The sequence below is a fragment of the Acinonyx jubatus genome, chromosome F2 (genome assembly GCF_027475565.1).
Source record: "Acinonyx jubatus isolate Ajub_Pintada_27869175 chromosome F2, VMU_Ajub_asm_v1.0, whole genome shotgun sequence".
Lineage (NCBI taxonomy): Eukaryota > Metazoa > Chordata > Mammalia > Carnivora > Felidae > Acinonyx > Acinonyx jubatus.
This window is the reverse complement of record NC_069394.1, coordinates 68,977,412-68,992,647: the sequence shown is the minus strand read 5'-3', so window position 1 is coordinate 68,992,647 and position 15,236 is coordinate 68,977,412. Positions and strand designations below refer to the sequence as shown.

The 15,236-nt window shown below is 36.9% G+C and overlaps 1 protein-coding gene and 1 pseudogene across 1 annotated transcript in view; one reads left to right on the top strand and one right to left on the bottom strand.

Annotated features, from left to right (window-relative positions):
- The window catches only part of NKAIN3 (sodium/potassium transporting ATPase interacting 3), a 696,415-nt gene that overhangs the window by 293,153 nt on the left and 388,026 nt on the right, over positions 1-15,236 (top strand). The gene's annotated exons all lie outside the window — the stretch shown is intronic.
- LOC113594691 (charged multivesicular body protein 4b-like) lies at positions 368-6,993 on the bottom strand (annotated as a pseudogene).

Sequence of the window (15,236 nt, the reverse complement as noted above, 5' to 3'; positions counted from 1 at the left end):
GCTTTACCAACTGAGCACCCAGGCACCCCAAAACCTACGGATTTTAAAAAATGACTTTTCTGCCAGCACCATGCAAGTCTCACAGAGAGATGTGTGACAAATCGACTGATTTAAAAGGATGGAGGCTACATTTCAGATCATTTCAACTGCAAACAGTTGACCTTTTACATTGAGACTCAGCAGCGAAGTTGGCAAAGCCAGAAGCTCCATGTTGGATTTGCAAATACAGTTTACTTCACAGAAATTCAACATTATAAACAGCAGGCACCTCCCACCCACCCCGTCCCCTCACTCCCTCCTCCTCACTCCCCATCCAGTCCAGCTGGGTGCAGACCACACTAAGCAGAGAGTGAACAGCGATGCAGCCCTACTGCTTTGCAGGGAGACTGAAAAGTGATGGAACCTGTCTGCACCATGTCCTGCCTGCCCTGCACATGCACACGCCCGCCCGCTGCACAGGCCACCAGAGTCTGGCTGGGCCCAGCCCACAGTGGACCAGTGCAACGAATCCACCCCAGTTCTTTAATTCCTTCGTGTCATCCTCTTCCTCTTCCTTTATTCTGGTGGGTTTTGATGGTAAGGTTAAAGAGGGAACATTTGGCAGAGGGACCATTTAAGGTCCACCGACGTCCAGCAAATTCTTGTCTAGTTCCTCCTGTTCTAGTTCTTCTAATTCCACCATGAGCTCATCCTTACCAAATTCTTCTCCAAAACCTACAGGTTTTTAAATAGCTGTATTTGCAAGTTCTTGCTGGTCACAGATGTCCTGCATTAACTCTTCAATTTTATCAATGTCCGTGTTGTCATGGGCAGACCTCATGACCTTGGTGACATAGCCCATGTTCTTGAGCACTTCGATATTGGTATTGGCATTCTCTAGGGCCTCTCGCTGAAACTCAGTGGTTGATGATGTGCTCTTGATCATGCCTCTTCTTGTGCTTCAGCACCCAACAGGCCACATGCTTGTTTTGGTGCCATGCTTCTTGGTGGCAGTCAGCTCCTGCTCAGTCTTTGTCTCCAGGAATTACTGCTTCTTACTTAGCCCGAATTATCCCTTTTAAATAAGTTGTCCAATGTATTCATGAGGCTTTATTTGATAAAGGAAAAAATGCATATGTGAAATGCTTTCCTCACTTGTTAATACACCCAAAGCATTTTAGGAAATTATGCAGTGAACTCAGTCTGTGTCTCCCTGTCTCTCATCCTCTGTCTCTTTGTCTCATATATAGGATGTGTTTATATAATGGAATATGTACATATATAAAAGTTTCTCAACTTTTAAATCATACTTAATGCTAAAAAAATTTTGTGTAACACAGAGAGGATGGCAATTTGTCTACTGAGAAAGACAGTTGAGGAAAATAAGCAGTTTTTAAAACTCAACTAGTAACTAAATGACTGAGTTGTGTAGTGATCCAGCCATGCAGGCATATATTTAAAATAAGATTATTTTTCTCAAAACTGCTGATATTCTTTGAAGTTCAATTTAATAAATATAAAATTATCAAAGACTAACCAGCCCTAAAAACTTGATGCCTAAAAACAACAAACAAAACCAAATTGTCATCTAAAATAAAATTTTATTAGACTTGCTTTGTCTGAGTTATTATTTTGGAAAATCAAAGCTAATGCGAACCATATATTCACCAACGGCCTATGTACTAAAATTTTGTGAAGTTTCCTGTAATAATTTCCATTTTGGAGACGAGAAGTTCAGTAACTTATTCAAGGTCAGGATCTCCTAAGTGGGGGAGGCAGAACTCCACTGTTGTTGGTTTGACTTTAGAACTCAGTGTTTGCTCTACCTCATATTATCTACTTAAAAGGATAGGAAAATTTCTTTTTTAAAACTGAAACTTAAAAAAAAACTTCTTTGTCCAAAGTTTTGAGGCAGCATGGTAGACTGGAAAAAAACAAAACACATTATCACGGGAATCAGAAGAGCTTGGCCAGTTTGAGTTTTGCTGATTATTAGCAGGATAGATGATTTACCTCTCTGAACGTCAGCACTTAGGATCTAGTAGTGCTTGTCCGGCCTTCCTAAGTTATTCTCATGTATGTAATAGTCAGATAAGATAATGTCCAATTGTAGCATTTTCAAAATCTTGAGGACTTTCAAAGGTAAGGAGCTAGGAGTTCGTATTGCAAATAAAACTTACTGCAACACACTACAAATGAATGGTGGTTGGTATCTCCTTTGGTATGACCTGTTTGATCATGGAACAAAATATCTAGTAGGCCATATCTGAGCTTTTAATGGCGTTGGGTCATGATCATCTCATATATAGTATTTAGGCTTCATGAAAGATCTTGTTGAATTTTTTTTTTTACTTTATTAAAGGTCCACAATTCTTCATCTAAAATGCTCAGGGCAGGATGTCTTTCAGAACTCTTCAGGTTTTAGAAATGTAATATGATACGTCAACTATAAATTTCATAAAAATCCAGTGGAGTCTGAGACAGAACTCCATAATCCAACACATTAGTATTTGTGCAGAGTAATAGATCAGAATTCTCAAAAGATGGATGAAAGCTATATAGTTTCTTGCCAGGTTAAGTCAGGTTATGTTGCCAAATGATGAAGTGCTGAAATTACAAAAAATTTCGTCTTTAGATTTCAGATATGTGGATAATGGGTGAAAAGATTATAATGATGTTTACTTTTAGAATTATAAAAACAATGCCAACACATTTTAGAAGTTTTAGAAAATGGCAGAGGAGCTCGGTAGAGCATGAAGCTCTTGATCTCAGAACTGTGACTTCAAGCCCCACCCTGGGTGTACAGATTACATAAAAAATAAATTTAAAAATTTTAAGAAAAGGAAAATGCAGAAAAAATAAAGAAAAGAAAAAGCCACTCACAATTGAGAGAATGTCTTCTAGCTGCCAGTGTCTATCCCTTTTATACAACTTAGACTGTACAATACATATCATCTTATAGTTCACTCAGTTCTTTTAATAGTATGGATATTCCTAAGGGTCTTCTTAAAACAGACAGAAAAAAACGAAGGGAAAGGACAGCAGAGCTAGAAGAGGGAACTCTGCAAATCAATGACAGAAGATGTAGAAGGCTATTGTTAAAAGAATCTCAGAGTTTTTGTAAAGAAGCGCTCCTGAACTAGAGTCTAGATCAATTTTTAATGTTATAAAGGATACGATACGATATGGATTTTTAAAATGCATAGAAAATCCTCAAGCTCCATTTAATGCATCTTTCCTGTCTGCTTGCTCTCTTTGGTTCTCTTGCCAAGGAGAACTCAGTTCCTCATTTGAGCATACATTGTCTTATCAATGCCTGTTGAAAAAGCAAATGTTATCTTAGGATTTTCAAACAATGTAGTCTTTTTTCTTTTGTAGAATTTATATTTGCTAATTTTAATGTTTGCCATGAGAAAATGTCTATACTGTGATCTTTGGAAGGAACTCTGAATATTTAAAGCACACTAGAAATCTCGAATGCTTTTCTTATCTGGGGTTAGACAGCTTCATTTAAGTGAAAAACAACTGCCCTTTAGAAGGTATGCTTCAAAAATTACAGGATCCACTATTCTGCATGCTTTTCCAAGATTGCACAGTGCTGTGTTTACAAGTGCTTTTTGAGATTCTAAGTGAATGAAACAAACCTAAGTTTAGAAGCCAGGCTTACTCTATCTATAGTCTATTAAATGCGTCTGCGTCTGACTTCCAGAATGTCAACCTGCTATATTTCGCTTCATATCTGTATTTGACTGGAAGCATTAACAAATGGGGAAGGCATAAAATATTTAGAGCCCATGAAGCACTCAGGACTGTCAAAATGATCTATTTCACATACATGGCCGTATGCTGGGGCTTTTAGGTAAGATTTGTCCATTTATGTAAGATATAGCTACAGTTCCTATTTTCTTCGATTTCATTGAGTTCTATCATAAAGCTAACAATAAACTTTGAAATGCACTTAAGTTCTTTTTTTTTTATTTATTTATTTCTTTTCTCGCCTTTGGGTCATGCGTACATGATTGAGAGAGGTAGAATTATGTCCTCAGAGTGAGGGAGTTTTAAGTATTAAAATACTGAGAGGGGGCGCCTGGGTGGCTCAGTCGATTAAGCGTCCGACTTCAGCTCAGGTCACGATCTCGCGGTCCGTGAGTTTGAGCCCCGCGTCGGGCTCTGGGCTGATGGCTCAGAGCCTGGAGCCTGCTTCCGATTCTGTGTCTCCCTCTCTCTATGCCCCTCCCCCGTTCATGCTCTCTCTCTGTCTCAAAAATAAATAAAACGTTAAAATTTTTTTTTAAATACTGAGAGGTATGTTTATAGTTTAGAAAGAGAACAATCCCCAAGTGTCCCCCACCTGCTCCCTTTACTTTTTGGTGAGTTTATGCCTTATTGAATTGTCAGAAAAACTTGTCTCTATTGAAATTTAATAAACCATATTAAAACATTGCATGACATAGACCACGAGGAAAGCCACCACATGTGGTCCTTCCTTACTGGGTTTGTGATCTGTCAGTAGTGGATATAAATGGCTTTGACTGAAGTGAGTATTAGTGACAAGATCATCACAAACCAGAACCCCAGGGAAAAGCAAAATAATGTATTTTTAATTTCAATATTCTTTACATTGAGATTACTAGTGAGTTTTAATGCCTGTTTATTGTTCCCTATACCTTGGAGGGAGGTGGTAATTATATAGTGTTTTTGGTGACTGATTTGCTGTTCTCAGTCTTTTTTTTTTAGTCATTTCTTGCTCTCCACCTTGCCATCCGTTGTTACTTCATGCAGAATGTTGTGACCTTACAAATAAAAAACTGAGGCTAAAAGCTTACTCTAATGCATTAATTTGTACTTTAAAAACTCCACTAAATCTGCAAAGTCACCATCTTCATAAATCAGAGAACTAAGTTATATTGTTATTATTAATAACATTGCAATCTTTAGTTTGAACGAATATCTTATTGCTGCTGTCATGGTTGAGTGAGCTAAGGAAAGTTCTAGCTTGCCTTCCCTATTTGCTAGAACCTTATTAAAGGACTGGTAAGAACACAAGAAAAAAGAAAATCATCTAGATATGTTAAAATCATATGAATGGTGTTTGAAGGGAATGATGTTTGAATTAACCTGAATCCTAATCTCCAACATTCAAAGCAAATAAATGACTACTTATTTTTAATATGGTGTGAACATCGACATTGTTTTAGAAATGCTCATTAATGTGAATCAAGGATGATACATGATGTCAGAGCACAAGTAAAGTAGGAAAGTAGAAGGACAAAAAGTATGGCTTTTCCAGACCCAGAGGAATTACAGTCACAAGTGCTGGGAGCCTTCCCCAGTGACATCTCAAACATTTTAAATATTCTGCAACAGAACTGATAGTTGCCTTAGGTCTGCCTCCTCAAAGCAAATGCTTCTTAATCAATACAATATATATGTTATATATTGCATGTATATTATTATTGTATTATTTGTATATATTTTACAAATATATGTATTATTGTATATAGTATATATTTTTGTATATATATTATATACATATATATTATGTGTGTGTGTATATATATGTATATATATATAAAATTGCATTAGGCATTTTAAATAATGACTCATTTCACTTTTAAAACAACCCAACAAGGGGATGCTGTTATTATCAACTCAACTCAGAAAAGTTGAGTTAGCCTGTCCACGTCACATAGCAAGTTAACTGCAGAGCCAGGAGATGGAACCTAGGCAGTGCGGCTCCAGAGTCTTGGCTGCTAACCACTGCCATGTTCTCTTCTCACTTATCTACAACATAGGTCAAGAACAGAAACTAGGATCTAGAATCCCTGCAGAAGGAATTTTGATCCAATTCTTAAATAATTTAAGCTATTTGGAAGAATGAATGTCACATTGTTTCGGTGTGATATGCTTGGAAAACATGTCACTAACAACCTTGTATAAGGTCACTCCTCATCAGGGAAATACAAATCGAAACCACACTGGGATACCACCTCACGCCAGTCGGAATGGCTAAAATGAACAAATCAGGAGACTGTAGATGCTGGCGAGGATGTGGAGAAACGGGAACACTCTTCCACTATTGGTGGGAATGCAAACTGGTGCAGCTGCTCTGGAAAACAGTGTGGAGGTTCCTCAAAAAATTAAAAATAGATCTACCCTATGATCCAGCAATAGCACTGCTAGGAATGTACCCAAGGGATCCAGTAGTGCTGATGCATAGGGGCACTTGTACCCCAATGTTTATAGCAGCACTTTCAACAATAGCCAAATTATGGAAAGAGCCTAAATGTCCATCAACTGACGAATGGATAAAGAAATTGTGGTTTATATACACAATGGAATACTACGTGGCAATGAGAAAAATGAAATCTGACCATTTGTAGCAACATGGTTGGAACTGGAGAGTATTATGCTAAGTGAAGTAAGTCAGGAAGAGAAAGATAGATACCATATGTTTTCACTCATATGTGGATCCTGAGAAACTCAACAGAAGACCAGGGGCGAGGGGGAGGGGGAAAAAAGTTACAGAGAGGGAACGAGGCAAACCATAAGAGACTCTTAAAAACTGAGAACAAACTGAGGATTGATGGGGGGGTGGGGGAGAAGGAAAAGTGGGTGATGGGCATTGAGGACGGCACCTGTTGGGATGAGCACTGGGTATTGTATGGAAACCAAGTTGACAATAAATTATTTTTTTTTAAAAAGAGTAAGGCAGAGACAATTAATTAATATATTAATTTAATTTATTTAAATTAGTGTATTAATTTAATTAGTTTTATTAATTTAAATAATTACTTTAATTAATAAGTTTATTTAAATTAACTTGTTTTGGAGAAGAGGAAGCTGTCATCCATGACCCTGGTGATGGTCATTTTAAAGCAACATATTCCTATCATAAAATACAATTAGCTGAAAATCAAGAGCTCACCGTTGGATATGTTCACCCTCACTTTTCTCTTGAAAACAGTCCCTGCTGCTGAAAAGTGTGTTTGGCTTAAAAAATCCAATGGCCATTCCAACATGGATACCAAAGAGAGCAATGTGATGAGCCTCAGAGGATTCCTCAAATCAATCTGTAACTATTTAGATGGTTATCCAAATCATGCATAATATATGATTATAGACTTATAGTTTACATAGACAATTCATGTCGAAATTAGTCTGCAATTCTCAGAAGTACATGTTTTCTTATGAAATTTTTTAGAAGACAAGCAACCCAAAATTTGCAATACATTTTTTATATAACATGTACATTGTGACTATCTGAGGGAAGTAAATATTTCTAAACAGCATTTGAAAAACACCTTGAGTTCTGTGCATTTTCCTCACCAATCTCATCCTGAGCATGTTATTTATACATACACATATACACACATGCACACACACATACAACACACTCATACTCTCAGATACATTTCAAGACCCAGAATAACTTTAGTAATTCCCTTTTTCTCCAAAGTGGTAGATATTAGATATTTCAACTGACCTTTGGCTAGCTGCATCACTACTTATATTTGATAATTTACCAAAAAAAAAAAAAAAAAGATAAAAACACATAAGGATAGGCAAGAAGTTAGGTAGAAGTTATTGAGTTTGCAAAACAAAAATTGGGTTCAATCCCAACATCCATGTCATCTGCCATTTTTCTGCATTGATTATTAATCTCAGAACACTCCAAGCCACAGTTAACTTAGCTAGCTGGACAACTCATCCAGAACATGTAAAGTGGTAATAAGCATCATAGGGGTGATCTGTTCATAGACCCATGCTACTTGATAGATGTTTGACTGGAAGATCTGTGTTAAAATCTTCCATTAAAACATTTTATGGAATAGCAAGAACTAAATGTTTCAGGTAGTGGATATAGGTTATTTTCATTTATAGTCAAGAATTCTTGAGACTTTTAAAAATTTGTTATTTTTTATATTTTGGTTAGTCTCCTCATTACCAAAGTGTTTCTTTTCCATACATCATAGAGATGGTGATAGGAAATTAACCTAGGCTTAACTAAACAGCATTCAGATTCATAGGACATTAAAGCTAGAAGCCACCTACAAAGCTTCAGAATTGACATCTCATTTGCTAGGCAAAATGTCCGAGATCAGAAAAGCTAAAAAGGTATGAAGAGTACATAGTTGCTTAGTAGAACCCTACCTGTTAAGTCAACTACTTTTTGCTTACTTATTTATTTTCTAGGATACTTGATTAGCAATTAACAACGTCTGAAGACCACAGTATGATCCACTCATTATGATAATGCAATTCATTCACCATACTCGGGAAAATACAGCAAAAACACACAACAAAGGAGATCTCTGTCTGGGCAGGATGAAGTTGGAGGAAATGCTGGGGGATGTCCATCGGGAATATAATTACACACTCAATAATCTTTATATTGATTTAAAATTGCTAGCTTGTTAGCAGAAATAGTTTAATTGGGGGATTTCCTTTTTGCTGTTTTTCATTGTTTTTAACATACAGAGAATCTTGGGAAACAGAAGTGGATCAAACCCCTTTCTACCTATGTGAAGACCCTGTTCCTGATATGCACATTGGTCATCTGTACAGGGCACTAACTAACTGAACCAGGAGGCTTCCTTTGTAAATTTTCCTCAGGGTAGTTTATATTTTCTCTTGGAGGAGCATGGTATAATTACGGGAGGTATCAGTTGCTGTGAACTGTTTACCAGAATTTTGATTTACCTCAGCCTTAGTATGACTCCTTTACACTCTGCCAAGTGGTTTCTGAGTTATTTCAATCTTGGCCAAATTCAAAGAATCATAAATTGGATCAAGGTGATAAATCATCCTAATGAACCTTGCCTTCATTAAATAATTCTTGGGGTTTTACATACAGATCAAGGCACTCTTTTTGAAGAATTGAATAGTATCCATGATCTTCTGCTCTGTAGCATACATCACAGTTTTAATAATCTGGCTTGAAGCATTTGCCTTTCTTAGTAGACTTTAAGCTCCATGAGTGCAAGTACTATGTTATTCTATCCATCAGCGTGTCCTCAATACCTGACATATAGTGGGTGTTTGGTTAATACATGTTAAATGAATAAAGATGGCAACTAAAATCATGAAAGTTGACAACGGAAACCATGCACATGGGAATGTTTGGATTGGGACTGCTTATGGAGACTGGGCTACATTAGAGAGAGATGAGAAAGTCATCTTCAAATAGTTGGAAGGTCCTTAAACATAACATATTTTTTATTTTCTGTTACTCGGGGAACAACATGGAGGTCTGGTGCAAAGTTCAAGCGACTGATAAATGTTTTGCTTCAGGAGGACTTAAAGTAGAATGTTCACACATGAGCAGAGAGAGCTACCTTGCAAAGTATCAAGTTCTGCGACTAGTATTGTTCAGAGATGAGATAATCCACTTGCAGTGATGGGTGATAGAGCTGATGCTTATCAATCTTTTGGGGGGTGGGCATGCTGACTTTTAAATGCTTTGCAACAATGATTATGCGGACTTTCTGGCTTTCCAACAAAGATTATGCGGACTTTCAGGGGTGGGGTGGTTTATGTGATTCTTTTTTTGTTTAATTTCAGCTTTATTGAGACGTATGATTGTGACATTGTTGTGACTGAGAACACAATGATTTCCACTTGTGATTTGTAACTCTTCTTTTTCTTCTTTTCAACACACTTCCTAATTTCATTTGGAAATCTATTTTCCCATTTTTCTAGCCGTGAGTTCTTTTGTCTAGGTTGATAATGATTGATAAACAATATTGAGTAAGTCATGATTTAAGCAAAGTTTACCATTGATTCAAATTTATACCAATAGCTCTTACTGTATTAAATTAGCCATGTGTAGATATAATCAGAAACAATTTGAGTCTGTCATATATCATAAATTATTTTTTCTTACCATGGCCATTAGCACCTGCTTGTACTCAATTAATTTTTTTTCAGGGAGGATTTATTCAAGTCTCCTTCAAGTGGCTAAAATAGGCGTGTAGCCAAATTACCTAAGCCACTACACTGTAATAGGCTCACTATTGATCACCTACAGATTTTCTGTCTCTTTTGTTTGGATTGTGTCTACAGGTAGGTCCCAGAGGGGAATGGTTGGTGTATTAGTCTGGTTTTATCTGGTCTTCAAATGCTCTAGTTTTACATGACACAAAAATAACAGCACTCCAACAGACAACTCAAAGTGTATCATCATCTTCCCGTCTGAGTATCTGCAAGTCTGACTCTGTCAAGATTAATCTCTCCATGTTATTCAGCTGCTTAGCCGAGGCTGCTGCCTCTGAGAGAGCCAGCGTCTCAAAGTCAGCCATTTGGCTGGATTGTTTATTCCTATGCTATCTCTACAAAAACTTACCTGCCAAACCTAAAGACTATGAAAAATCATAGAGAAAGGTGGGTGTGTAGATGAACACATTAAATGGAGTAATGTTTATACAAAAGAAATGAGGCATTTAAAAAATACAAACATGTCAAAACATATCTGCCCGTGGAAAGGAGACTGGAGCTGGAGAATGACGTGTGGTTGGTTGGGTTTGCAGGTTATCGACCCAACCCTTTGAAGATGTGAATAATGGCTGTTGACAATTTAGCTCCAGATCCTGAATCAGCTGTCACTATGAAGGACAGGCAGAAAGCATGTCCTACTGGTCATCTTGATTTGAAAAAGCAGCTGAGACAGACGGTTTTCCAAGCCTTTGCCTTTGTAGAACAGTATGCAGTTGTCAGATGGAAGGTCTTTCTGATACTTCTAAAACATTGTCCATCCATTTGACAACTAGCTTCTTCCCAGAGCATATGTACTCCATATGTCAGCTTTGCAAACCTTGGTTCATAACATTTTCTTTTTCATAGGATGACCTTTTCTCAAATTACTGAGTACTCAAAACATTCTAGTCATCCCTATAGTCTAAAGGCTGCTTCCTCAAGCCACATGTGTTCTCGAAGTTCCCACTGCATTCTGTAGGCTCAGCTCGTACAGCATTGCTCATATTTGGTCTTTTAGGAAATCTTGTTTGCTCTTCCTTTCTGTGTCTTTTACATTTTGAGCTCCTTAAAGGGAGGACTGACATTTCTATTCATTTTTGTGATTCTACTCAAAGGTAATAAATGTTCCTGTATAGGTAGGAAAAACAAAATGTGCGATGAAAGTAAGTTTGGTGCATTAAAACTTAGTTTAATAGAATCCAGCAAATTTTGAATCTATTTTAGGCACAGTATAAGGCTTATTAGCAATTAGTGTTGATGCTCCCTTGGAAAATGTTGAAAATCAATGTAATTCATCTTGCAACACATAGCTACCTAGCAAAAATACAAAACCCCTGTTATGTTCTATGTGATAATATTGTAACTCAGTGCTTTGTAAGTTCTGTTATAGAAGTTAGTAGAGATAGCCTAAAATGCACAAAGGATCTGTTGAATGCAGATTTGTTATTGAAACTTGAGCCCTTAGATTGAATTTTGTGATATCTAAATGGAAACCTATATTAACACTTGGAAATTTGCTCATTTTCCTTACCCTTAAAGCTGAATCTTTGTCCCTGAGTGCTTTCATTTTATATACACTCTTTCCTGAGCCATGTGTGTATTTGTAGATATACATCTCCAGATTCCAGGACAAGTAAGATATTAACAATGGGGAAAACTGAGTGAGGGATATATGGGAACTCTCTATAGTATCTTTGCAACCTTCCTGTAAATCTTCAGTTATTCCAAAATTAAGTTTATTCAAAAATAAGTAAATTAAAGGTACAGAGTTTAGAAAGTTTTCTCATATTAAAACTCAGAAAGCTGGTGTATCCCTCAATTTCTCTTAGGTCATGGAGTCAGTAGATTACTCTTGATAATAGCATATTTTACTGAATAATTATTGATTTATAATCTCTCTAGGCGTAAATATAAATGTAGGTGTGTATTTGGATTCACACAGAAGCAAGTCAAAAAGAGAGTAGTTATTATGTAATTCATAAAATAACCTTTTTAAAAAAATCAATCAATATGTGGGCCTTCATTTTTTCTTGTTTTTTTTTCTTTTTTTCTTTTTTTTTTTTTTTTTTTTGGTCCAGCACCATTTTAATGCTTGTTAGAAGTGTAATGCTAAAGAGTATATCTTTTTCTTTTTGATGTTTATTCATTTTTGAGAGAGAGAGAGAGAGAGGCTGAGCTTGAGCAGGGGGGGGCAGAGAGAGAGGGAGGCACAGAATGTGAAGCAGGCTCCAGGCTCTGAACTGTCAGCACAGAGCCCATCACGGGGCTCAAACTCATGAACCATGAGATCGTGACCTGAGCTGCAGTCAATTAACTGACTGAGCCACCCAGACGCCCCAAGAGTATATCATATCTTAAATGCTCGTTAGAATATTCTGTTTGAAGGGGCACCTGGGTGGCTCATTTGGTTGAGTGTCCAACTTCAGCTCACATGACGATTTTACGGTTCATGGGTTCGAGCCCGCTTCAGGCTGTGTGCTAACAGAACAAAAGAATATTCTGTTTGAAAATGTTCACAGATATGTCCTAATGATATGCTAAATCTTCTAATATGAGAAAAGTCCCCCATGATGAGTCAGGAGAATCTTCAGGTATAACTATTTTTGGAAAGCAAACTTGTTGTTTATTACCAATGAAACTTTCCAGTTATGTATTGCTGACTCTGAAAAGTGTCAGAGTAGAATCTTGGCATCAGTGATATTTCACATGCCCAAGTATATAATTTAGTTATTTACACCCTGAAACAGAAATATACCTGTGAATTATCTATCACAAAGCTATTTAATAGTGCAGAGTACAATTTGTTTGCGAGAACACCTGGCATGGTAATTCATATGTGAAGACGGAATGGATATTTCAACATCCTGGCTTTAGTGTGTAGAAGGAATTTCTGTTTTCTAATGCAGTTTCCGAAATGGCTTTCTGCCTATTTGGAAAACATTTTGAAGACTGATACAATATAGTGTTTTCGACTATAAAATGGGAAAGTATCAAGTCACAGCTTTCCTTTTTTAGAATATTCAACTCAAACATTTTTATAAACTAAATGGATTGCTTATGTGAGTGGTATCCAGAATTCTAAGCTTACAACATCTTTCTTAAATTGCCATTCTCATACACATTGAAAGTAGTGTACTATCATCAGATTTATACTCTAATTGTAAATTGCAAATGTATAATTACTAGAATTTAACCTCTCCAAATTGATGTAATTCAACCTAATTATCCTGGCTACATAAATGCATGCTAATTAGCAAGAAAATACTTAAATAAAACAAGAATATTAACACAACAACTACAGAATAAACAAACTTTTGAAGAAGGAAAAAAATTCCAGGAACTAATTATATCTACAAAAATAAATCATCAACGCATAGTATTTTAAAGTCTTTTTCCTGTTCACTCAGACTTAGATGTGGCCAGAATTGTTTCAGTATGTGTTTTGAATTCTCTCCACATTGACAGTTTTTGCTGTATTCATGTCTTCATACAATAAGCCATTTGATCTTATTTATTTAGTAAACGTTTATTCTCAGCTTGTTACGAACTGGACAGTGTGGAGGTGTCAGAGAAACAGAAACAGTCCCTGTCCTGAATCTATTTAAGTTACTTGCTTAAGTAACACTAACTCAAAGGAAGATGATATCATCATTTAAAAAGGTTAATGAAAGTACGTATTTGTCTGCTTTGCTCCCTCAGTGATTCCCCATGGGGCTTAAATTCAAATCCAACTTTTAGTCAAAGCCTTTAAAACCCTATTTGACCTAGCTCTGACCTCTACCTTCCGTTATTTCCTTGCTCTCCAGCTCTACTGTGCAGCAGTTACAGGAGATGCATTTTCATTCCTCAGAGGTGCCTAACACATTCCTGCCCCAGGGCCTTGGCACTTGTTCTTGTTGCTTCTGTCTGGAAAGCTGGTTCTTGCTCCCTCACCTCCTACCCCCATAAGACAGAAGTTTAGTCAAAGCTTTAGTCATATTACCTTCATGTATTTCTTAAAAAGGGTACCAAACAAATAGATCATGTATGTCCCTAGAAAAGAAAACATTGGAGGATTCCTAACAAGGATTTTGTAGCAAAGAAATAACAGCCATGATCAGCAACCTTATGAGAACAAAGATACACACATACTAAACCCTGTAACTACTTTAATAATCTTGAAACACCTTGAAAAACAGTGCTTCTATTTTTTAATTTTTTTAATGTTTATTTATTTGGGGGGGGAGGGGCAGAGAGAAAATGGGAGACACAGAATCTGAAGCAGTTTCCAGGCTCTGAGCTATTAGCATAGTACCTGACAAGGGGCTCGAACTCACAAACTGAGAGATCATGACCTGAGCCAAAGTCAGATGCTCAATTGACTGAGCCACCCAAGCGCCCCAATTAGTGCTTCTTTTTGATCAGTGTATGTAAGTACACTTGTATTTGACACAAAAGTCAAATGCCATCAATATGGGAACATATAAAGCAATAAAGCATTAGCCGTTTCATTAACTATCATTTTTACTTTTGAGAATTTACAAGGCTGAGGGAAGATGATTTTTATGGTCCAGATCTCTCTTAAAAGCTGCTAAAGTAGGTTGTGTTTATGTCTTACCTCTCTGTGACTTTCTTTACATCAAGGAGAGTCACTGTGATGTTCAAATATTAGGTCTCCTCCATTGAAAAAGTTTTTATTTTTGAGCTTACTCTACATTTTCCCCATTTTTTTCTTTGTTGCCATGCCCAGTGGGTTTGCCACAAGTACTTATTCTTTGCCCAGAGTCTTACGTCTATGGACAGCTAGTAGCGTGACTTCAAGAAAGATAATTTGAAAAATTATTTAGTATTGGATATTTTATCTAAATGTATTTTGTGTAGCAATGTTAACTGAATAGAAATGAGGATCATGCCCTGAGTAGGGGAATAATTCACCGGGAGAGGTACGAGAGCTGGCTCTGAGATTTTAAGAGGAAGGTGGTTTGGCCTCATTAGGCCTCAGTTTTCTCATTTAAATACTAAGGGATTAATCTAGATCTGGAGGGCAAATTGGTCCTCTCTTTGTGCCGAAAGACATTGGTTAGAAAAGGCTGCTGCACTAAATTAAGACGTGTCTTGAGGCCATATATGGGCTCCCTGGGAAGAACACAGATTACTCCTTGAGGTTGGCCAGGGACAAGGTTCAGAAATGATACAACCGTGCCATATATTGGCAATTCCAGGACAGGATCCAGTTTTCAGTGATTCTTTTTAAGGTCACTGGGTTTGCACAGTTTCTCTCTATGGGGTGAAAACCGTTTGCT